General features: G+C 37.8%; 1 protein-coding gene and 1 pseudogene across 4 annotated transcripts in view; both read left to right on the top strand.

Annotated features, from left to right (window-relative positions):
- Lrrc4c (leucine rich repeat containing 4C) overlaps positions 1–25068 on the top strand; it is a 1536732-nt gene that overhangs the window by 672272 nt on the left and 839392 nt on the right. The window lies entirely within an intron of this gene.
- Positions 12662–14841, top strand: LOC101596149 (annotated as a pseudogene).

Genomic DNA, 25068 nt, shown 5'->3' with positions numbered 1-25068 from the left:
ACCACTTTACTCTTGCAGTCCGGTTCGCATTGCTGGTAGAAATCACCCAACCAAGAGCAGCTTCTGGGCAAAAGAGTTAATTTGGCTTACAGGCTCGAGGGGAAGTTCCATGATGGAAGGGGAAAATGATGGCATGAGCAGAGGGTGGACATCACCCCCTGGCCAACATAAGGTGGACCACAGCAACAGGAGTGTGTGCCAAACACTGGCATGGGGAAACTGGCTATAAAGCCCATAAGCCTGCTTCCAACAATACACTCCCTCCAGGAGGCATTAATTCCCAAATCTCCATTAGCTGGGAACTTAGCATTCAGAACACCTAAGTTTATGGGGTACACCTGAATCAAAGCACCACAGGGGATAAAGGGGAATGGGACAAAGCAGACTGGTGTTGTGGCTCAACTGCAGAGGGGGAAGGAAATGAATGTGTGGTGGTTCCACATGTTGAGGGCTGAGGGGATGGGATAATGGGTCCAATGGGACCCTGTGCCAGGGTTAGGGTACATGCCTAGGGGTGGGCGATGGTTAGTGGGATGGCATTCATGCATGGAGATCCCCTGGGGGAATGCTATCCTGCTGATGTGGGTCCACACACAGGGGTGGGGACCATGGCAAGTAGGATGGTGTTCAATGTGGAGGTCCCTGGGGGAACTCTAGAGTGCTGTCCTGTGTCTGTGCATGGGGTGGGGGACAGCAACAAGTGAGATGGCATATGTGAGTGTGGAGGCATGTGTGGAGCTACACTAGCCTGCTGGTCTAAATCCCCTTAGCCTGTGGTTAGTCCAGAAGGAACCTGTGGCCTGGATTATGGAGGGTATTGGGTGAATGGGAGCATGGGAATCAGCTCGAGGTCTATTTGTGTCTGCTCACCCCTGGAAGACCCAATATACCCTAAAAGTCTTGCCTTTACTTCCCCAGGAGGTGCAGCATGCTTAGGCAGGTGCCATCTTGACCTTATCTCATCTGATTTTTTTAATAATTTCTTTTAAGCAAACACTTTTATTTATTTATTTGACAGAGAAAGAGGGAAAGAGAGAGACAGAGAGAAAATGTGCAATCCAGGACTTCCAGCCACTGCAAATGAACTCCAAACCCATGTGCCCCCTTGTGCATCTGGCTCACATAGGTTCTGGGGAACTGAATCTGGGTCCTTTGGCTTTGCAGCAAAAGTTTTAACCTGAGAGCCATCCCTCCAGCCCTCACTTTATTATTTTTAGTGATTTCCATTCTTAATGGAGTAAAGGGGAATCTCATATTTATTTTAATTTACATTTTCCTGATTGCTAGGGACATTGAACAGTTTCCTAAGTGTGTGTCAACAATTTGTATTTCATCCTATGAGAACTCCCTTTGCAGTTATCTGCCCCATTTTTGTAGTAGATTGTTTGATTTTTCTGAGTTTTCTGTTTATTCTACATATTAGGGTCTGTCAGTGGTATGGGTGGTAAAGCCTCTCTCCCATTCAGTGGGTAATCTATTGGATGTGCTTGTGATCATTTTACCTGTGCCAAGTGTTTTTGGCTTCCTGAGATCCCATTAGTTTAGTGATTCTTTAACTTACTAGGCTACTACCTAGGCATTGTTCAGTAAGTTTCTCCACTCATATATCTTGGAGAGTTCCTCCTATTTTTTTCTTCCAGTAGAAGAAATTCAGGTCTTACATTAAGATCTTTAATTCATTTGGACTTGACTTTTGTGTATGGTGAAATGTGTGGGTCCAGTTTCACTTTTCTACATATCGTTATTCAATTTGTTCAGTACCAGTCTTCATTATTGGCACCTTTGTCAATGACCAAGAAGTTGTACTTACTTGATCTGAAGTACGGGTCTTCAATTCTGTTCCATTGGTTTGTTTCTGTTTTATGCCATTATCATGCTGCTTTTGTTACTATGGCTTTGTAATATAGCTTTAGATTGGGTATTATGGTACCTCCAGTTTTTTTTTTTTTTTTTTTTTTTTTTTTTTTCCCCACTGAGGATATGTTGGATATCTGAGGCCTGTTGACATTCCATATAAGTTTTTTTTTTTTTTTTTTTCCTGTCTCTGTAAAGAATGATGCTGGAATTTTTACTGGTATTAAATTTGTATATTGCTTTTGGTAAAATTTCCATCTTCACAATATTAATTCTACCTATCCAGGAACATGGGAGGTCTTTTCATCTTCTCAAGTCCTCCTAAATTTCTTTTCTGAGCATTTTTATGTTTTCATTATATAGGCCTTTCACATCCTTTGTTAGTATTATTTGAAGAAATTTATTATTTTTTGCCTATTGGAAATGCAACAGCCTTGCTAATTTCTTTCTCTGTATATTTGTCCTTTGCATATAAAAAAACTATTGATTTTGTATATTGACTTTGTATCCTGTCACTTTACTGAAAAAATTAATCACCTGTGAAAGTTTTGAGACTGAGACTTTCAGGTCATTTATGTATAGGATGATGCCATATAGTAGGCTAAGTAGGGCTAATTTTGTCTTCTTCTTTTCCAATTTGTGTACCTTTTGTTTATTTCTCCTATCTTATTGTTTGGGCTAGGACTTTTAGTACTACGTTTAAGAGCAGTGGTGAGAGTAGGAGCCATATCTTGTTCCCTATCTCAATAGAAACTCCTTGAGTCTTTCCTTATTAATTATTATTTGGGTTTTAGGAACTTTATATATAGCCCTTATTATATTGAGGTATAAACTACCCATGTCTATTTTCTCCAGCATTTTGATCATGAAGGGGTGTTGTATTTTGTCAAAGTCCTCTACATCAATTAAGATGATAATGTGGTTCTTGTGATTAAGTTTATTTATGTGATGCATTATGTTGACCAATCTCCATATGTTGGAAAATCCCTGCACCCCTGGGATGAAGCCTATTTGATCAAGGTGATGCTTGTTCTGTGTTGTTGAAATCAGGTTGCAAGGATTTTGTTCAGTGTCTTTGCATATGATTTCATCAGGGATATAGGCCTATAGTTTTCTTGGTTTAGTAGTCAGGTGTTGACTACTTCATCAAATGACTTAGGGAACATTCCCTGATCTCTAATTCTCTGAAACAGTTTGAGAAAAACCAGTTTCAGTTCTTGAATGCAGGCCAGGTAGAATTCAGCTGAAAAGTCTTCCGTTCATGGACTTTTCTGTTTGGAGAGGTTTGCTATTACCTTTTCAATCTTGAAATATATGACAAGTTTATTTAGGAGATTAATCTGCTCTGAGTTTAGTTTTTGTAGATGGCATGTGGCTAGAAGTTGATCCATTTCTTCAAGATTATCCAATTTTATGGAGTAGAAGTTTTGGAAGTATGTCCTAATGATTCTTCATATTTCATTGATGTCTGTTTTGACTTCCCCCTTTTCATTTCTGATTTCATTAATTTGGCAATTCTCTCTTTTTAATTTTGCTTGATCAAATTGACCAGGAGTTATTCAATCCTGTTTATTTCTTCAAAGGAAAAACACTTAATTTCATTGAGTTTTCTTAATTATTTTCTTTGTTTTCAATTCTCTAATGTCTGCTCTGATCTTGATTATTTCTTTGCACTTGGGGATCTTCAGGTTGGATTCTTCTTGTTTTTGCACCATATTTAGGTGAATATTTAGGTTATTAATTTGTGATCTCTCCATTTGTTTTATGAAGGTATTTATACCACTATGAATTTTTGCCTTAGGATTGCCTTCATTGTGTTCTATAAGTTTCATAAAATGTGTTTTCATTTTCATTCAATTCTAGAAATTTTGCATTTTCTTCCCCAACCCATTCTTTGTTTAAAAGTGTGTTGTTCAGTGTGCAGGAGCCAGTGGAGTTCTGATGTGTTTGTTGTTTTTAATTTCTAGCTTTAAAGGATTGTGATCTGATATGATGCAGCAAGCTACTTCAGGTTATGGAGGCATGCTTTATGGGCTAATATGTTGTCTATTTTGGAGAAGGTTCTGTGGGGTGCTGAGAAAATGTGTTTTCTTTAGAACTGAGGTGGGAGGTTCTATGGGTGACTGTAAGGTCCAGTTATCTATGGTTTTGATGAGTTCTATTATTACCCTGTTGCTTTTCTGCTTGGATCATCTATCTGTTGGTGATAATGGAGTATTGAAGTCCCCAATTATGATGGTGTTGTTGTTTATTTCTGTTTTGTTGTCTAGTGGGTTCTGTTTTATAAATGTGGCACACCTATATTTCATGCATATATTTTTTAGATTGTGATGTCCTCATATTGGATCATTGCCTTGTTGAGTAAGTAGTGGCTTTCCTTGTCCTTTTTAATTACTTTTGAATTGAAGTCTATATTATCAAATATTAATATACCAACACCTGCTTGTTTCTTAGTTCATTTGCTGTAAATATCCATTTCCATACTTTCACCCTGAGGAGGTGTGTGTCATTAGTGGGAAAGTGGGAGTGATAAAAGGGTCTATTTTTCTGATTGAACCTGTGAACCTGTGTCTTTTGATGGGGAAATGGTGGTTAAGACTATTAATATTGAGGGTTATAACTGTGAGGTTTGATTTACACCTTGCCATGAGGGGGTACTGTATGGTGTTTTGTGCTTTCTTGTGCTTTGTACTTTGAGCCTACACTAGTTTTGGTTATTGTGATCTTATTCTTATAGGCTCTTGGGATTCATTGCTTGACTCTTCTGTGTGGTGTATTCCCTGAAGTATTTTCTGTAGGTTTGGCTTTGTGTTCACATATGATAGAGTTGTTGTTTTTTATGGAATTTGTTTTCTTTTGCCATTTATTAAGATGGATGTTTACTGGGTACAGTAGTTTTGGCTGGAAGCCATAGTTTTTAATCTTGGGAGTGTTCCATTCTAGGTCCTTTTGGCTTTCAGGTTTTCCCCTGAGCAGTCTGAGGTAATTCTGATGGGACTGCCTTTGTATGTAGTAAGTTGTTTCTCTCTTGCTGCTTTTAGCACTTTCTCTGTGTTTCATCATTAAGAATTGTAATTGTGATATGCCTTGGATAGTTTCTTCTTTATTCCTGCCTGTTTGGTGTTCTGTGAGCATCTTGTATCTGAATGAGCCTCTCTTTTGTGATATTTGGAAAATGTCTTCAATAATTTAGTTGAATATGCTGTCTATGCCTTTGGCCTGAATTTCTTCTCCTGTGGTCCTTTGATCTGGATGTTTGGTCATTTTAGTGTATCCCAAAATTTCTGTTAATTCTGGTCACATGATTTTTTGAATTTAAAAACATTTTAGGACTCCTAAACAATTTCTTCTATCTTGTCATCCAGCTCAGAGGCTCTGTCTTTCACAGGAGTGGTTGTTAGTGAGGGCTTCTAGAGAGGTTTTTAAAAGCTCTATTTGATTTTTTTCTTTTGTGTTGTCTACATAATGTCCATTTCTTTTATGAGGTATGATTTCCGTTTTAGGTGTGATTTTTTAAATAATTCTTAGAATTTATTCTGTCTTTTGGTCATGTCTTCATTAAGCTTAATCAGCTGGTTATTGAGATACTCCATTTCTTGACTCACTTTCAGTTCATTTTAATATCTTTTGAAGCTTTTATGATTTTCTTCAATTAAATTAAGTCTAGTGATAAAATCCGAGTATTCTAGCCGGGCATGTTGGTGCACACCTTTAATTCCCGCACTCAAGAGTCAGAAGTAGGAGTTCAAGTAGGAGTTCAAGGCCACCCTGAGACTACATAGTGAATTACATGTCAGCCTGAACTAGAGTGATACCCTACCTCAAAAAACAACAACAGTACAAAAAAAAAAAGTCTGAGAATTCTAAGAGACGATTTTTCTCAATTCAATTTATGCAATTGTTTGTTGATGGTTTGCTTTCAGTACAGAAATTATTTGGTAACATTCACATCACTTGTTATATTTTCATTTTGGGATTCAATTTCTATTGTTTTCTTGATGATTTCATTAGAAACCTCCATTGTGAGACTAGGCATCCTTGTTGGTGTTCTCTCAGTTTTCTGACTTTTTTCTTTCTTTCTTTCTTTCCCTTCCTCCCCCCCCCCCACTTTGGCATTGTGATCTACCCATTATGAGGTAAAGTTTATTTTATTGAGGGGGAAGCAAGTATTTGTCCTCATAGGATCTATAGTGAGTGTTCTGTTTTAAATGTGAACTGGATTGGTGTTTAACAGGGTTATAACCCCAGATGTGCAGATGGCAGACATTGCAAGTACATTAAAGGTCCCTGGAGAGCTGGGGAGTGAGGAATTGTAAGCCCTGCACTACTCACTCCACTCATGAACATTTTTCTACACAAGAGCCCTTGGGTTGGCCTGTGTACCCTCTGGCTTAGGGGAATAAGTATTTGGGGAACCAGGTGATGGCCAATCAGGAAACTTAAACAAAAAGTCTGCTTTCACAGCATACAAGCAGAGACCAGGCTGCCCCAAGCCTGCAGCATTTGTACCAACACAAGGGAACTGTAAGGTGGGGAACTAACAGGGAGCTCTGACCTACTCACTCTTTGTGCACACCTTCCATAACATGGGAGCTGGGAGTAGGGGGCCTAAGAGTTATTCAATCAGGAAACCAGAGCAAAATGCCTGTTTCCACAGCAGACACACACACACACACACACACAGAAACTAGGCTGCCCAAGCCAGCAGTAGGGGTACCAGGACCAGGGAATTGGGATGCGAAGGATGATCTGGGTCCTCTGGCCTATTCCTTCTGTTCACACACCCTTCAGAGCAGGGGATCCAAGAGTTGCTGACCCAAGGGCCATTTAATCAGGAAGGCAGAGCAAGAGGACTGCTTCCACAGCAAGCTCACAGGGTCCAGGCAGCCCTAAACTAGTAGCAGGGTAACTGAGACCAGGAAACTTGGAGCTGGGAGAGGAAAGTGGGGCTCTAGCCTACTCACTACATGTGTGCACACACTGGAGCAGGGGATCCAGGAGTTGGGAACCCAGGGGCCATTCAATCAGGATTTTTTTTCAATGACCCACTTATTGTTCAACAGTATATTTTTAATTAAATAGTTTTACTTATTTATTTCAGAAGAGAAGGAAAGAGCCAGCTTTTGATCATAGAGTTATTTTATTTCTTCTTTGATTGAGATATAATTTGACTAGTATAATAGTTTGGGTTGGCAGCTGTGAATTCCCAATATTTGATAACTCCCATTCCAAATTCTTCATGCTTTTAGAGCTTCCATTGACCATATATTATTCTTTTGGGCTAATTGCTGAGCTGTTTTTCTCTGGTAGCTTTTAATATTCTTTCTTTTTGTTCTGTGTTTGATGTTTTAACTATGCTGTGAGGTGCAGAATTTCTTTTCTTGTCTGTTTGGTGTGTTTTGTGAGCCTCTTCTACTTGGATATCCCTCTTTTTCATAAGGTTTGAAATGTATAATTTTATGGCATTTACTTTCTATGACTGACCTGAAGTTCTTCCCCTCTTGTATACCTATGATCTGAAAGTTTCATGTTCCAAAGGTATGCCACATTTCACTCATGCTCTATGTGAATGTTTGTTACTCGTCATGGATTTTGTCTTCTATATCTCTATCCTCTCCCTTGTCCTCAAGTCCTGATATTTTGTGCTCCACATGATCTATTATATTTGTATGGCATTCGTGGAGATTTTTATTTATATATTTATACATTATTTGCAAAAATACTGTTATTTTTTTATTTGTGACAGAAAAAGAGAGAGAAACATGTGGGCATTTCAAGGCCTCCTGTCTGTACAAACAAATTCCTGATGGATGTGCCACTCAAGTACAACTGGCTTTATGTGTATACTGGAGAATTGAACCTGGAGCAGTAAGGTTTGAAATAAAGCACCATTAGCCATTGAGCCATCTCCCCAGTTGACCTGATAATTTTAAAATTGATTTATTTCTTTTTTCAATTCTATTAGACTTTTCTTCATCAGCTTCCTCCTCATTGTGATCTTTTTTCCTTTATTGATTTGTCTTTCCCATTCCATTCAGTAGATTATCTGTTCTCTTACAAGTCATTCAGGTATTGGTTAGTGTTATTGCAACTCATTCAGGTATCTATTCTTTTACTTAATTCTCATCCATTTTATTCTTGCTTCTGTTCATGCCCTCTTATAGTTTATTGTATATGATAATCATAATTCAGTTTTAAAATTCTTTGGAGTTTTCTGTAACTAATTTTCACTGGAGACTTCAACTATGGCACAAGTAATTTTTGGTGGTGGTATTTTGCCTTGCTTCTTGTTTTATTTGTTTTATGTTGGTGGGTTGTCCATATTAAAATAATCCCTTTGCTTGCAGAGAATGTAGCAGCAATTGTTGTACTTGACACAAGGTGGGTGGCCTGGTACTGTTCCAGTAACAGACCTCTTTCAAAGTTATTTTGTTTTCTAAATTTGATCTCTTGAATGTAGTATTCAAATTCATTGAGAAGACTTTTCCAAATAAATAGATATGCTTTTATAGTGAAGAGGTTTTTCCAACTTGATTGAAACCAATTCAACATTCAGCTTCAATCTTATGTAAAATGGAAGTGTAAAAAAATATCAGTACATGTAATAGATTGCATACTGTCATTCCAAACTTATACATTTATAAATGTACTATTTTTCTTAACTGAAGCACAGGTTTAGAAGGAAGTAAGAGAAGACAAAAGTGAATATGAGATGTGAATTTTATTTTAGTAGTGATTATAATTCAGATCCCATCTATTTTCGGGAAGCAGGCTATATACATTTGTAACATGTCAGAAACTTGGAGCTTTTTCCAAGATGCCAGTCATTTGAATTAATCTACTAACATAAATTAATGATGAAATTAGTTGTCTCCTTATATAAAAACCAAATAACTCAGTAAATAAGTATTATGAATATATGTATGTTATGGATATATATATATATATATATATATGTTATGAATATATATATATTTTGGTGAGATATATATTTTGAAATAACATGTAAATTTACATGTAAATATCATATATTTCATATGATTTTACAGTGATTATAAATTTATAATGAAAGAAAAAAATTGAAGGTACAAACTATAAATATCATATATTTTTAATAATTATAATCCATTTCCCCAGATGGAAATTTTGTAAAGATTACCCAACTAAATATGAGACTGTAAACTGTAGGTTATTTATCAGTCCAAACTGGGTAATATAATGGATAGCCAATATCTTAAATATTTGTGTTTTGTTCAGAAACTAAGTACATTTTCCCATCATGCTATATGGTTAAATTAGCCATCAAGATTTCAGGTCCATACCTCTTTCACATATTCATTATTATAAACTGGAAATTACATCTAAAGGTTTATAAAATTTCTGCTCAACAGCTGAACATCATTGTAACCAATGCATGCTGGCACCTTTGGTATTCCATAGATGGAGACACATGTTTTCTATTCAGTGAGTATGGAAGTTCATCCTCTTTTACCAGTGGCTATCTTTCATCAGTGGAATTGATGTTATCATGGTTGCAAATGGGGCAAGAGCTCATGGATTATGACTGTCTCACCAATAATTGCACTATGACTTCAAAATGGTTATTTTTTTTTTTTCACAACCTATCATTTTGTGCTCATTGCCTGAATAAATTTTGTATGGAACTTCTTCACTAGCTAGAGCTTTACAAGTCAGTTTAAATAGAGTAAAGAAAGCTGCTTAATTTATTTTTCATTTTAATTTTTAAAAATTATTTATTAATTATTTTATAAAAAAGGTTGTACCTTACCTCCAGCCCAATTCATCTGGGAGTTTTCTTGGCGAAGTTGTTGGAATTAATTGTGGTGACCAAGAGGCCTTAGTCTATTGGGGAGAGGGGTGGGTGCCTCAGACAATTTCCACCCACCCTAGGGTTCTTTCACTCAGAGTTAAGGTAAGGCACCTTATGGGTTCTACCTCAAGTGTGTGTATTTTGATGGAGTATTGATTGTGTATGTTGGAGAGAAATTGAATAATAAAAGGAATGAATGAACAAGGCTATTCATATTTTGGGAATTGACCATTTTTCACCTAGAGTCCATGATACTCAAATACTTTTGGTTTTGTTCTCATATTCAGAAATGGAAATATATAAAACAGGCCTCTACTGACAGAAATTTGACCAACTGAACATGATTTGAATGCTAACATACTATATGCCTTTACTCATTCATTTGAATCACACAGAATTCAAAAGGCAGCAGCTGTGATAAGTCTCTTAGTTTTAAACAAGCCAACAGACAACAAAAGCCAATCACTAAAGCTTGTACATACTGGGATGCTCAAGGAGACCCTGGTTTCCTGGGTATCAGTGGATTTTAAAATGGTAGTACGTGCATTAGAAATAGAAGATGCATTGTTTCCAATTCCAGGAATGGTATTTCTGGTTCATATGGTGGTCCCATTTCTCATTTTCTTTTAGGCAAGCCCAACAGACTGCCTTTTTTTTTTTTTAATTTATTTATTTTAGAGCGACAGACACAGAGAGAAAGACAGATAGAGGGAGAGAGAGAATGGGCGCGCCAGGGCTTCCAGCCTCTGCAAACAAACTCCAGACGCGTGCGCCCCCTTGTGCATCTGGCTAATGTGGGACCTGGGGAACAGAGCCTCGAACCGGGGTCCTCAGGCTTCACAGGCAAGCGCTTAACCGCTAAGCCATCTCTCCAGCCCCAGACTGCCTTTTTAAATGCAAGAGTGAGAGATAGATTGGGAATGTGTGAGAGAGAATTGGTATGCCTGAACCTCCAGCCACTGTAATCAAACTTGAGATGCTATGCCTACTTGGACATGTGCAACCTCGTATGCTTGCATCACTGTGCATCTGACTTACATGAGAACTGTAGAGTAAAACATGATTCCTTGGGCTTCACAGGAAAGAACATTAAGGTCTACAACATCTCTCCATCCCCATTTCCTTCCCACTCTTTCCCTCTTTGTTTTCTTTCTTTATTTTTATTTTTATTTATTTATTTTTTTTTTCAAGATAGGGTTTCATGCTAGCTCAGGCTGACCTGGAATTCACTATGTAGTCTCAGGGTGGCCTGGAACATGAGTGATAAACCTACCCCTGCCTCCTGAGTGCTGGGATTAAAGGTGTGCACACCACACCTACCTTCATTTCTCATTTTTGAAGGACTTTCACATTGGTTTCCATAGTGCCTGCACTCTATTTCTTCCAATAGTTTATGAGGATCTTTCCCCTGGAATCTAGTCTCCATCCAATCAATAGTGTATGAGGATCTTTCCCTTGGTGTCCTGGCCAATAGTTGTTCTTTTTTCGTTGGTGACAGGCATTCTAATGATGGGTAAATTGGATCTCATGATAGTTTAAATTTGCATTTTTTCCATATGACTAAAGAGTGAGGAGGGGTGAGACAGCTATGACATTATATTTTTATCACATCTAGAACCCAGATTGAACATAAAATATGAATGAAGAAAGGAACTGTTTATAGGAAAGAACAAGATGACCAGTAGGAAGAGGAGTAGGTGACAAAATAGCATAATATGAATGGAAATAAGAAATTTAAAATAATATACATGGCAAAATGTGTCTTAATAAAAGTCATTATTATGTACACTAAGAAAAAATTGAGAATATAGGCTGCAGAACTAGCTCCGTAGTTAATATTACCTGCATAAAAAGCATGATGGCTTAGGTTCAATTCTCCTGTATCCACATAAAGCCATGTAAAAAGTGGCACACACATCTGGAGTTACTTTGAGAGGTACTAGGCTTTGGGATACTGAATCTCATATTCTATCTCTGTCTCCTTGTATATAAATAAATAAATAATTTCAAAAATTAAAATCTGGAAGATCCAAAGCTTATGGGCACCTGTGTGAGAAATATTTTGACTACAGTTTTTGGGTAGGCCTGAATACTGCCTCCCAGCCTCATCATCTGAATTCTATACCTTGGAGTTATCTCAATCGTGGGGTGACTATGAATTTCACTGCATGAGAAATCAGCTCATAACACAAAGAAATCTTCTGCGACTGAAAACCCCATTGCACTGAAGCAAGCCTCAGAGAACTTCTGTAATATGCAACCCCAAGATGTTTGCTTCGAATCTTATGCGGTCGGGCTACGTGGCGGACTGCGGCAAAGCGAGAGCCTGGGAGACGCCGCTTCCGCCAGCTCCGCCGGAGACCAGAGGCGACCGTGGCGGCTGCTGACGGGCCCCGCACTCCTTCCATGACTCCAGGAAGTCCCGTTGTATCAGAGTAAGATGGACGGTAGCTTTGATTGTGATTGTGGTGAGCTGGAGCCACCTGATCACTAACAAGACAGCTGTCACCAGCAGTCACCAGGGCTTCCTGTTGAAATACACAACAAAGGAAGAAAAGCAAAACGGAAATAGTGCTTGCCAGCACCTTAGTATGCTGCTGCTCAGGGCCAGTCCAGCACTGAATGTATCTGCACTGCGAGGCAGATGTTCGTAGAAAGCTGTGGGGCGCATATTTATTCACATTTTGTTAAATGTTAAGTCGTTTAGCACAGTAAATCTGAGTGCATAGTATGTCATTTCATTCCGCTTGAGTTTCTTGAGTGTTTTCTTTAAATGTCTGCAGAGTTGCTGCCCCCTTTTTGAACTATGAGTACTGCAATCTTTTTCATTCTCAGTATGAGTAGAGACTTTTGAGCTTTAATCCAAGGGGAACTCAACGGCCTGGCTGGCATATGCAATGAGCATCAAGACACCATCTTGCTGCGGAAGCATAGCTATTTTTATTCTCCCCTTTTGAGAGATCTTTCTTCTTGATGCCAGTTTTCTTCCTTGTTTACACAAGTTCAGCAATTCGAAAGGAAAAGGCAATAGTGAAGGTTTCAAAATGGCTGAGAAATTTGAAAGTCTCATGAACATTCATGGCTTTGATCTGGGCTCCAGGTACATGGACTTGAAACCACTGGGCTGTGGAGCCAATGGCTTGGTTTTTTCTGCTGTAGACAACGACTGTGACAAGAGAGTAGCCATCAAGAAAATTGTTCTTACTGATTCCCAGAGTGTCAAACATGCACTCCGTGAAATCAAAATTATTAGAAGACTTGATCACGGCAACATTGTGAAGGTGTTTGAAATTCTTTGTCCCAATGGAAGCCAATTAAGAGATGATGTGGGCTCCCTCAGGGAGTTGAACAGCTCTACATTGCTCAGGAGTACATGGAGACAGACTTGGCCAATGTGCTGGAACAGGGCCCCTTACTGGAAGAGCACTCCAGGCTCTTCATGTACCAGCTGCTATGTGGGCTCAAGTATATCCACTCTGCAAATGTGCTGCACAGAGATCTCAAGCCAGCTAATCTTTTCATTAACACTGAAGACTTGGTGCTGAAGATAGGTGACTCTGGGCTTGTACTGATCATGGATCCTCACTGTTCCCATAAGGGTCATCTTTCTGAAGGGTTGGTTACTAAATGGTACAGATCTCTGTGTCTTTTGCTTTCTCCTAATCATTACACTAAAGCCATTGACATGTGGGCTGCAGGCTGCATCTTTGCTGAAATGCTGACTGGTAAAACCCTCTTTGTAGGTGCACATGAACCTGAACTGATTTTAGAGTCTATTCCTGTTGTACATGAGGAAGATCGCCAGGAGCTTCTCAGCATAATTCCAGTTTACATTAGAAACGACATGACTGAGCCACATAGACCATTAACTCAGCTGCTTCTGGGAATTAGTTGAGAAGCACTGGATTTCCTGGAACAGATTCTGATGTGTAGCCCCATGGATCGGTTGACAGCTGAGAAGGCGCGATCCCACCCCTACATGAGCATATACTCCTTTCCCACTGATGAACCCATTTCGAGTCATCCTTTCCACACTGAAGATGAAGTTGATGATACTTTGCTTATGGATGAAACTCATAGTCATATTTATAATTGGGAAAGGTATCATGATTGTCAGTTCTCAGAGCATGACTGGCCTATTCATAACAACTTTGATATAGATGAAGTTCAGCTTCACCCAAGAGTCATGTCTGATGTCACTGATGAAGATGACGTACAAGTTGACCCTTGGAAATACTTGGATGGAGACCGAGAAAAGTACCTGGAAGATCTGGCCTTTGACATCACACTGCTGGCAGTACCTGGATCATCATGAAAACAAGTACTGTGACCTGGAGTGTAGCCATACTTGTAACTACAAAACGAGGTCATCATCATATTTAGATAATTTGGTTTGGAGAGAAAGTGAGATTAACCATTCTTATGAACCCAAACTCATTATAGATCTTTCCAATTGGAAAGAACAAAGCAAAGAGAAATCTGATAAGAAAGGCAAGTCAAAATGTGAAAGGAATGGATTGGTTAAAGCCCAGCTAGTGCTGGAGGAGGCATTCCAGCTGTCTGGGGTGGAAAGGGAGAGGCAGGGATTTGATTTTGATTCCTTCATCGCAGGAACCATTCAGCTCAGTTCACAGCATGAACCTCCAGGAGTTGTTGACAAGTTAAACGACTTGAACAGCTCAGTGTCCCAACTAGAGCTGAAAAGCCTGATATCAAAGTCAGTAAGCCAGGAGAAGGAGGAGAAAGGGATGGCAAACTTGGCTCAGCTAGAGGCCTTATATCAGTCTTCTTGGGACAGCCAGTTTGTGAAGGGTGGGGAGGAGTGCTTTCTCATCATCAGTTCTGCTGTGAGGCCAGGAAGGATGAATACATGGAGAAGGAAAACACCTACACCAGTTACTTGGACAAGTTCTTTAGCAGGAAAGAAGATTCTGAGATGCTAGACACTGAGGCAGTGGAGGAAGGGAAGCTTGGGGAGAGAGGAAGTGAGGCAGGGTGTTTGAACAGCAGTGGGGAGTTCCTCTTTAACAAGCAGCTTGAGTCCAGTGGGGTCACCCCTTAAATCAATACAGGCCACGTTAACACCTTCCGCTATGAAATTGTCCCCTCAGATTCCTCATAAGACATATAGCAGCATTCTGAAACACCTGAACTAAATACTCAGCAGACATTTCTTTGTATTCTTCATGAAATGTGTTTTGTCTTTTGTTATTAGTAGTGTTTAAGTCACTTTTTACTTGAATTAAAAGATGTCATTTAGTAAGGAGTTTATTAGTTCTCAGTTTTGTTAAATCCAGACTTTTTTTCTACATGTGAGATAGTTTCATTTAATTGGCATGTTGTTTGCACACAAAAAAAGAGTAGAGCAAAATAATGCAATGCAGGAGGAGACAAAAGAAATGCACTAAGACTAGAACATTCTCACAGAACAATGATTGCTTTACAGGAAACAAAAAATCTTGCCTTGAAATTTACACAGTGAGACTGTACATAATTGCATGGAAATATCTATTTTTTTTTCCTGAAACATTTTTCATTCATTAGTATTTTCAAGTTTTTTATACTGTACACATTACTTAAAACACATGATACCAGCAGCAACTGAAAATGAATGCCGAGTTTGGTACACATGTGTTATCTACCTCAAGGTAACAGAAGTTTGTGGCAAACATAAACCACCCATAGTGTGTCAGTGTGCACTTCTGTTTAGCCAGCATTTCTAGTAGTAAACTGTTCTTATCAGTGTTCTGGTGGTCATTCTTTATAGTGAAGTGTTAATACATCACACCTTATTTATTTTAGCAAATCAGTATATTTCCTGTATTTAATTATAAAAGTTAACTTAGTTTAAAATTTTATTTGCAACAACCCTTTTTCCACTTTACACCATGGTTTGTTGCCTGTCTAGCTGAAGGCATACCGTCAGTCTATCCCAAGGCAGTCCACATATGTTAAGTGTTCATTTTAAGTAAAGTACTCACTGTGTATAGGAATCCATATTTTGGAGGTGCTTGATATATTTACAAAGAAAATTAGGAATTACTTTATTATAAAATGCTCCTAGAAGTCTTAATTGTGTTTGTTTTTCAAAGTCTGTAATGTTAAACTTGTGTGCATGGAAGTAACTAAGGTACATCATTATTGTAGCTTAAAAGTTGTACATGATAAGACTTTTTTTGTTTTGTTTTGTTTTTACTGCATGGTTTTATTGAATGATCTATTCCCCATCCCTAGGCAAGCATGAATAAAAATTAGGTTAAATGCATAAAAAAAGAATCTTTTATGCATTATGCAAGACTGAAATGAGAATCAAATTATGAATTATAAATTAAGTACATGTTAAACTTGAAAACTTTGTAAAATGGGGTTTTCTTTAGTACACTTAATTTAGTATCTGTGAATGTATCTTCTGAATTATAAGAAACAATGTAGAATTGTGACAGGAGTTTAGAACTATGAAGCTCCTGTCCCAATCATAGCATGCATGTTAATTTAAAGAAAAATATAATTGTTTCCAAGCATCCAAACTATATTACTGTTATTTAGATAATAAGGAGAAAGCAAATAAAACAAATAAGGTGGAAGTCAGTATAGGTACTAAAGAATTGCATTGTACTGTGTTAAGTTACTTTGTTAAGAAGAGTAGTAAAAATTACTGCTCACAAGAAAACATAATTTTGTCTTTGAAATGTGATATATAGAAATTAAAGTAGGGCTGGAGAGATGGCTTAGCGGTTAAGCGCTTGCCTGTGAAGCCTAAGGACCCTGGTTCGAGGCTCGGTTCCCCAGGTCCCACGTTAGCCAGATGCACAAGGGGGCGCACGCGTCTGGAGTTTGTTTGCAGAGTCTGGAAGCCCTGGCGCGCCCATTCTCTCTCTTTCCCTCTATCTGTCTTTCTCTCTGTGTCTGTCGCTCTCAAATAAATAAATAAAAAATTTAAAAAAAAAAAGAAAAAGAAATTAAAGTACCTGAAGTCTTAGAGAAACAGGGCATCACTAGAAAGAGAGGGAAAATGTTTAATATCTTACCTAAATGCATCAGGATCTTACCCCTTATTCAAAGAGGTAGAGTCCTATCTGCACATTATACTTGTAATCTTGGCTTCATTACTAATAGCACATCCCTTGTCAGCTTGAGAAGTGATGAAGTCAGACAGACAGGACAATATCTTTATCAATTCTACCCATGGGGAGCTACTAATGGATTTAATATTTAAATAACATTATTACATCTTGTTTTAAAACTCTCATTTTTGACACCAAATAGAATGAAAATCTAAAACCTGCTAACAAATTCACTTTGGGCTCTGCTACTGAAATTAAGGTCTTATTTAAAGTAGCTGGTTCTACTCAGAAGTTACTATCTGTGACCGCTTTCACCCCAGTTGTATGCTTGCCACAGAGATCATGTAGTTTACAAAGTTTTTAACTTGCTGGATTTTACAGAAAAATACTTGTTACCTTTTAATATATAACTTAGATGTAGTAGGTAAATCAGAAGCAGGGGTTTTATTTGAATCATATCTTTTTTTAATTTCACAGAACACCTTTTACATGCCCAATACTAAAAGACTTTTGGTACCATCTGGATGGTTTATTAAAATATACTCTAGCTACTGATGTTTTATTTTGAGAAGTCCTTTATTAATGAAACAGAAATATTTTTTCTAGTAACCTTGGTAAACCCTACAAAAGTAGTTAAAATATTATATTAAGAACATAAGAGAAAGTTGGAATCTTTTTGTTCCACATATCTTTCACAAGTATGATTACCTCCATTAAAAAGTTAAACTAACCAAAGTTTAAAGGTGAGCATAATCACATATAGTGTCACACAAAATGAGTGCCAACTTCGTAATCTGGGTCTTATTTCAATAACATAAATGGCAGAGATGGTAAATATGAATCTCACACAATATTTTTCAGTGGAAATGTGTGTGCCCCGACCATCAATAAAATCCCCTCTACATTGGACCTAAATAAGCAAAAGTTCTTAAGTTTTGTGTTAATAGTGGCCTTTAGAATGAATAAGAAAGATTACCTAAACTTTAGGCAGAGATGGGGGATCCTGGTGTAAGCTGTTGTATGAGGAAAGCCAAATGTTGAGTGTGGGCCCACACTGGATAGTTACCAAAGAAGACACATAATGTCAGTATTTGGCCTTCACTTACAAGTATACAAATGTGCATGTGTACAGGCACACATACATGTGTTCCTACACATATGTGAAAACTCATCCACATGCATGCATACCACATATGTACATATTAGACTGGCAGATTCAGGCTTGGCAGTACAAGTATGCAATTCTAACATTCAGCAGGTGGAAGCAGGTAGAGCATCTTGTGTTTATATTCAATCTGGGAAATAGTATGAAATCCCCTCTCAAAAACCCAAGTAAAATAAAATAATAAAATAAGTAATAGGATTGGAAGATGGAGTCTCAACAGGTGAGAAACAATATGCCTGCTTAGGACATCTTGTCCCTGAAAAACAAAAAGAATCTTCCAAAGGTTGAATTTTCTGCATTTGTCAAAATACTTTTGGAATTGGTAGCTGATTTCCCAGTTACCATGATAGTAAGCTAGCAGAGTACAGGGAGAAGAAGATTTTTCCAGGCAATGTAAACTAGTACTAAGAGCAACTAGAATGATAGTGTCACCACGAGTGATAGAGCCCTAAAGGTATGGCTTAGGGGTTATCTGTTCTCATAGCAAGAGAAGTCTTCCATACTTATCAGGCTGAATGTGGATCTCAGCATTCATGGAACATATGTGCTTCACGCACTGGTTACTTTCTTTCACCTTACAAAAAACATTGCAAGAAACAATCTTAGCCCCCACGTATGCAAATGGCATCTGTGAATCTTACAGGGATTTATGTGTCTCATATCATCCCTACATCACAACTAAAGTTAGAGGTATCACACTATGTTGCAGAATATTGGAAAACATATTTTCTCCAGAAGATCAAGGTACTTGGATAAAGTAAATAAAGTGTGTTAAAAGACCAGATGTGGGCTGGAGAGATGGCTTAGCGGTTAAGCACTGGCCTGTGAAGCCTAAAGACCCCTGTTGGAGGCTCGATTCCCCAGGATCCATGTTAGCCAGATGCACAAGGGGGCATCTGGAGTTCGTTTGCAGTGGCTGGAAGTCCTGGCGCTCCCAATCTCTCTCTCTCTCTCTCTCTCTTTCTCCCTCCTCTCTGTCTGTTGCTCTCAAATAACTAAATAAAAAACAATTTTAAAAAAAAGATCAGATGTGAAATTGCATTGCTTTCTGACATAATGTCAAATGAATTGTAAGAAGAGACCAAAATTTCATGAGAGCTTTATTTCAAATACTCATGAACCTGCAGGAATTAACCTTAAAAAGGATCAAGTTTGTTTATATTAGTTTTGCGTCAAAAGATTTTGGTTAACTTTAGAGCATATCTGAAATATGAAACTATGTTCATTATAAAAGCTACTAAAGCACTCCTTTTCTACAAGAAAAAAAAAAAAAAGGTGAGCTGAATCATTGTGAAATGCACAGAATGAATAGAATAGTAAGCACCAAACAAAAATTTCAGGCATTAAGAGACTTAGACTAGAATAGGTAATGTATAAGCTTTTCTATGTTGTTTTGGGATAAGCTCTTTCACAAGGTTTTTAAACAGTGCCTTGAACTAACCATGTAGCCAAGGCTGACTTGGCTATGTTTCAAGTTCAGTGACTATGAGGTTTATTTCCAACAAACAACTTCCAAATTAGGAAGGAATTTTCATGAAATGGCTAAGGATTAATGGTTTTAAAAGTCTGATTCAAACTCACTACAGATGAGTAAATCAATAAAATCTGTGAGAATTATTCCCAAGAACAAAGGCCAGGCAAACAATGCCATCTACTTAATTTAGTAAAAGAATCTATATTAAAATGGTGTCCCTTTTCTTGAAAAGGTGACCACAAACTATTTTTTTTTTGCCTTATGAAGTGGCATTTATAATAAAGTTGCTACATTTATAAGTGGTCCTAAAACATAAAACTTGCTCTTCCTCATTTTGTATTAGAAAGACAAGCCTAGAAGTATCTATGTTTCTTTTAGATCAATATTTTTTCCTGACTCTGAGAAACTTTTGAGAATTGTATACAATGCTACCAACTTGACTGTATTCACTGAGTACAAAACTAATTAATAATAATAATAAAAAAAAACAGCTGGGTGTGGTGGCACATGCTTTTAATCCCAGCACTTGGGAGGCAGAAGTAGGAGGATCACTGTGAGTTCAAGGCCTGTTTGAGACTACATAGTGAATTCCAGGTCAGCCCGGACTAGAATGAAACCCTACCTTGATAAACTAAAACAACAACAACAAAAAAAAGAAACACAAATCTATAATGACCTAATTTTATAAACTTAATAAAGGCAGGAAAATATACTATACAAATGTTTTGATAAATTCCATTAGTTTATAATAACTGTTTTGCATTAAATTCTATGAATAAAAAGAGAATTTTAAACTAATTTCTCTATATAAAAATATAATTAAGATAACATCTTGTCACATATTTAATGAGTGAATGAATAGTAAGATTAAACTAACCCTTTGCCATCTAATGTCTTTTATTCACTCAGAACCAATGTTGTACAAGGTTACCAAACCCTTGGCAAACTCCATGCAAACCCAGGGCCTGAATCTTTAGAGATGACATCTGTTCACCTCTGCTTTTTGAAAGCTTCCCATTTGAGTCTTCTATCTGTCCATGCCAGACCACCATGGAAAACATCTATGTTCCTCTTATTTCCCTAATTTATTATTTTTACCACAGCTAACCCATTTTGGTTCTTCTGATGTAGAAAGAATAATAATTAATGTTGGAAGGGATGTTTTTCAAATTTGAGGAGGCAAGAGGTGACTTAATGGTGAGAAAATTACCACTCCTTCCACCAGGTTTATTTTTCCAGAGTAGGAAGGATGTACTTTCAGATTTTTCTGCCCGTTTTGACAAGTGAGCTCTGGGAAGCAGTTTCTTGCCCAGCTATGCAATTGCATGATTTCTTGTCTAAACTAATGAATGTTTCATGATGGGGAGAAAATCTGGCAAAACACACCAACCTTATGCAACACTTGTAACAGTATGGCATCGATATAAAAAAGAAATCATGTGTGGCTTGATTCTCAGTTTAAATTTGTTTTCCACTGTAGAAGCATGAAGAGAATGCCTTTTTGAAATAAATACATCTTTATCCACTTGCGCTGTTTGAGAGGAGAGCCTTGGAAAATGCCATGATCACATTTTGTGCCCGCCCCTAAAATTTATAATTTTTTATAATTTTTAAAGGTTTTAAGAAAATATTTATTTATTTATTTATTTGAGAGTGACAGACAGACAGAGAAAGAGGAAGACAGAGAGAGAGAGAATGGGTGCACCAGGGCCTCCAGCCACTGTAAACAAACTCCAGACACATATGCCACCTTGGGCATCTGGCTTATGTGGGTCCTAGGAAATTGAACCTCTGATGCTTAGGCTTCACAGGCAAGCACTTAGCTGCTAAACTATCTCTCCAGCCCCTAAACTTTTACTTTCTGATCTTATATGGCACTGGGCTAGTGCAACCACTGGTATCGGTCCTTCTGGAAGAATTAAATAGTACAAAACAAGCATAATCTTATATAAATTCAATATTTGGCACTTGTGAAAATGGGGATTTCTTAAAGTATGAGCTAGGCTGGACTTTTCCCGATACAGACAGGGTACATGATAGCTCATTTGCAATGATTCTGGTAGATTTAACTTTGTGGTAAACAACCGATAGAGATTTCAGTGTAAACTTTGTGAATGTACATTCAATGTCTTACCTGTCCTTGGAACCAGTGGATTGTATCTCTGCTGATTGTCAAAGATTGTGATCACTGTACAAACAGAGAGATTTAAAACATTTTTTCCATCACAGTTTCTTCAGTTATAAAGTGAGGATGATCTACCCCCCACATCTGATCTTCATTGGTGGATAAGATAATTCTATTGAAGGTAATATTAAGCAGAGTTATCCAGATGTTATTACTGACCCAAAGTAAGCTCAAGTGCTTCAAGGGACAAAACCAAGTGTCATGTATGAGATCAAAAAATTTTCTTGGATAATAACAAAGACTGTATTCTTCTGCAAGACTTACATAATTCAGTGAAGAGAAATGAGAAGGCTCCCAAAATTAGGTTTTAAAAATCTTACTAATATTATGAAGCATGTAATTTTTCCTTCCTTCCTTTTGCTTTTCCTTCCTTCCTCCCTCCCTCCCTCCCTCCCTCCCTCTCTCTCTCTCTTTCTTTTTTCTTTCTTTCTTTCTTTCTTTCTTTCTTTCTTTCTTTCTTTCTTTCTCTCTCTCTCTCTCTCTCTCTCTCTATTTCTTTCTTTCTTTTTCTTTACTTCACCTAATCCAGACTTATCTCAAATTAACTGCTACCTTCTTGACCCAGTCTTACAAATGTTGGGACTGCAGATGTGAACTACCAAGCTTAGCCAAGTGTTATTTATAATTAACATATAATAATGTGTATTTATGTGTTAGAAGGTGACAAAGAATTATATATATATATATATATATATATATATATATATATATATATATGCCAGTTATAATGATGAATTAGGATGCTTAGCATTTATTTTGCTTTAACCATTGACAATCTCTTTGTGTTTGGAGTTGCTAAACACTTTCTTCTAATTTCCTATAAAATATATAATATATTTTGTAGTCTGTAATAATCGCCATTTGTGTCATAAACCTTCAATCTGTTTGAATGCTTTTTTAGAATTATTTTTATTTATTTATTTCTTAGAAACACACACACACACACAGAGAGAGAGAGAGAGAGAGAGAGAGAGAGAGAGAGAATGGGTGCACCATGGTCTCTAGCCACTGCAAATGAACTGCAGACATGTGTACCACCATGTGCATCTGGGTTACTTGGGACCTGGGTTCTTAAGCTTTGCAGGCATGTGCCTTAACCTCTAAGCCATCTCTCCAGCCCTAACTATCAATCTTATTTTGAGTACATAAATATATTTTGTTACCTCTTGTCTAGCATCTCTGTGTTCTCACTCATGTGTAGAAGTTTAAAATCTGGGGACTAGATAGATGACTAGTAGTTAAGTGTACTTCGTGTGCATTGATTAGGTCCACAGTGCACCAAAGATCACCCATGTCTGAATCTCCAGAACCCAAATAAGCAGCTGAGTCTAGTCACACATTTCTGTTACCCCACTTCTGTGGGGGAGCAGATACCAGAAAATTTCTGGGGCTTATGAACTTCAAGCCCCCAAATCAGTAAGGATCTGTCCCCAGGAAACATATGGGAGTGATGGAGAGAGATGTTCTCCATCCACCCAGGGGAGGGGAGGGGGCACTTCATCAGCACATTCACATGCACACAGCACACAGCACATACATGCACACTCATGCATGCACACACTACCCCCATGCAAAAAAAAGTAAAAAGCCAAAAATTGAATAATTTATTTCTAGAAGAGAGTGGACTAGACTAGTGATAAGAGTGGGTAGAAAGATAGAGGATAGAGAGCCTATTTTTGTCTTTTTTTTCTCACGAGGGAATGACTTTAATGACTGATTTTCACCCACATATAGTTCATTCCAAAATGCATACAGCGTGGATGGTAGAAATTCTGGATGAATTTGTTCCCTCTCAGAAGACAAGAAAATGCTTCTTGGTAATGAGGACCTAATTTTATCTTTAAAGTAAAGATAGAAAGCAAACATATATAACATTTTCAGTTGTAACTTTGTGTATTACAAAGCACAGAAATCATCTTTGAAGATGATCAAAACTAACTCTTTCCACAGGAATGTCACAAGTGATCTCTGTGAACGTTGGTGGTGTGGGTTGTTCTTGGAAGTTGGACAATGAGACAGTGAAACATGGACAGGAACACCTTCTTCCATATATTGGTTTGGTTCATACTTTTATAGCTAAATCTTCTCAGATTGCTGATAAAAATCTTCTTTTGAGTTTCTATGTTGCCTAATGTGAAGGTGGCATGTTGTCAGTTCAGGCATGGTAGAAGTTCTGCCCTGGGCATGAGGACAAGGAACACTCTTCAGCTATTTCCCTCGAAGGTATGTGCTGGTGCAGTGCTCCTGTAAAAGTGGTTATTGTGAAATTGTGAATATGCATTCCTCAGCAGTTAGGAGCTGAACTTCAATGACCATGCATACTAAAACCCACCTTCCCCATCTCTTTTCTATAACTATGCACTAAGCATCCACCTAGCTATCCTCTGTCTTCTCTCCTTCCATGATCATAGGACCTTGGTAAACATTTCTGTACAGAAACTAGAAGCAAAGCATTGCCCTTGTGATAAAAAGCCTTAATGAGCTTGTACTTCAAACCAAATATCTATCTCCAAGAATTAACTATAAATATTTTGGATCATTTCATTGATCTTCTTTGGAGGTCTGAGAACTGATACGCATTTCATGAGCTTGCATACTTTTCGTCACTGTCATGTAAATTTTGAATCCAGGTGGTCCTGTACCATCTCCCTGGTGAGTTTACAGAGGCACATTTTCTAATGAGTATGCTGGATGGGGCACAGGAAAGGGAGGAATGCATCAGGTGCACTGGACACAAATGCAGAAATCTGAAAGACAGACTTTCAGACTGTTTTGCAAATTGGATATGCTCATCGCTTTGATTTACACTGATATTTACATTAACATGGTGTCATTTCCATCTTAGCAGCATATGAATTCTGAAGGAAAGGCCCAAATAAAATCCCAGTCCCTGAAAATCCTCTGTGTTAACATTGTTCCAGGAAATTTCTGTAAACTGGACAATATGCAAATGTAATAGAACCAGTCAGTATCCTCTATACAACATCCAAATTGATTTCTTTCTGGCTTTGAGTAGTCTTGACTAACCAGACTGTTGAATCTTTTAATTCATAGGACAGTAATAGTGATACTAATAATAGTAATACATAAAAATTCATGTTTTCTTTTCAAACTTCTTATTCAGAGGCAGGGCATCTAAACAATAGGCTAAGGAATTGTTGTAGTGATATTCACATTGCTGGTAGAAATCACCCAACCCAGAGGAGCTTGTGGGGAAAAGAGATTTATTTTAGCTTACATGCTCAAGTAGGAAGTTCCATGATGGCAGGGAAAACAATGGCATAAGGAGAGGGTGGAAATCACCCCTGGCCCGCATGAAGAGGACAATAGCAACAGGAGAGTATGTCAAACACTTGCCAGGGGACACTGGCTATAATACCCATAAGCCCACCCCCAACAATACACTGCCTCCTGGAGGTGTTAATTACCAAATCTCCATCAGCTGGGAACCTAGCATTCACAACACCTAAGTTTATGGGGGACACCTAAATCAAA

This window comes from Jaculus jaculus, chromosome 9 (genome assembly GCF_020740685.1).
Source record: "Jaculus jaculus isolate mJacJac1 chromosome 9, mJacJac1.mat.Y.cur, whole genome shotgun sequence".
Classification (NCBI taxonomy): Eukaryota; Metazoa; Chordata; class Mammalia; order Rodentia; family Dipodidae; genus Jaculus; species Jaculus jaculus.
The sequence above is the reverse complement of the archived record's forward strand: the minus strand, read 5'-3'. Positions and strand labels throughout refer to the sequence as shown.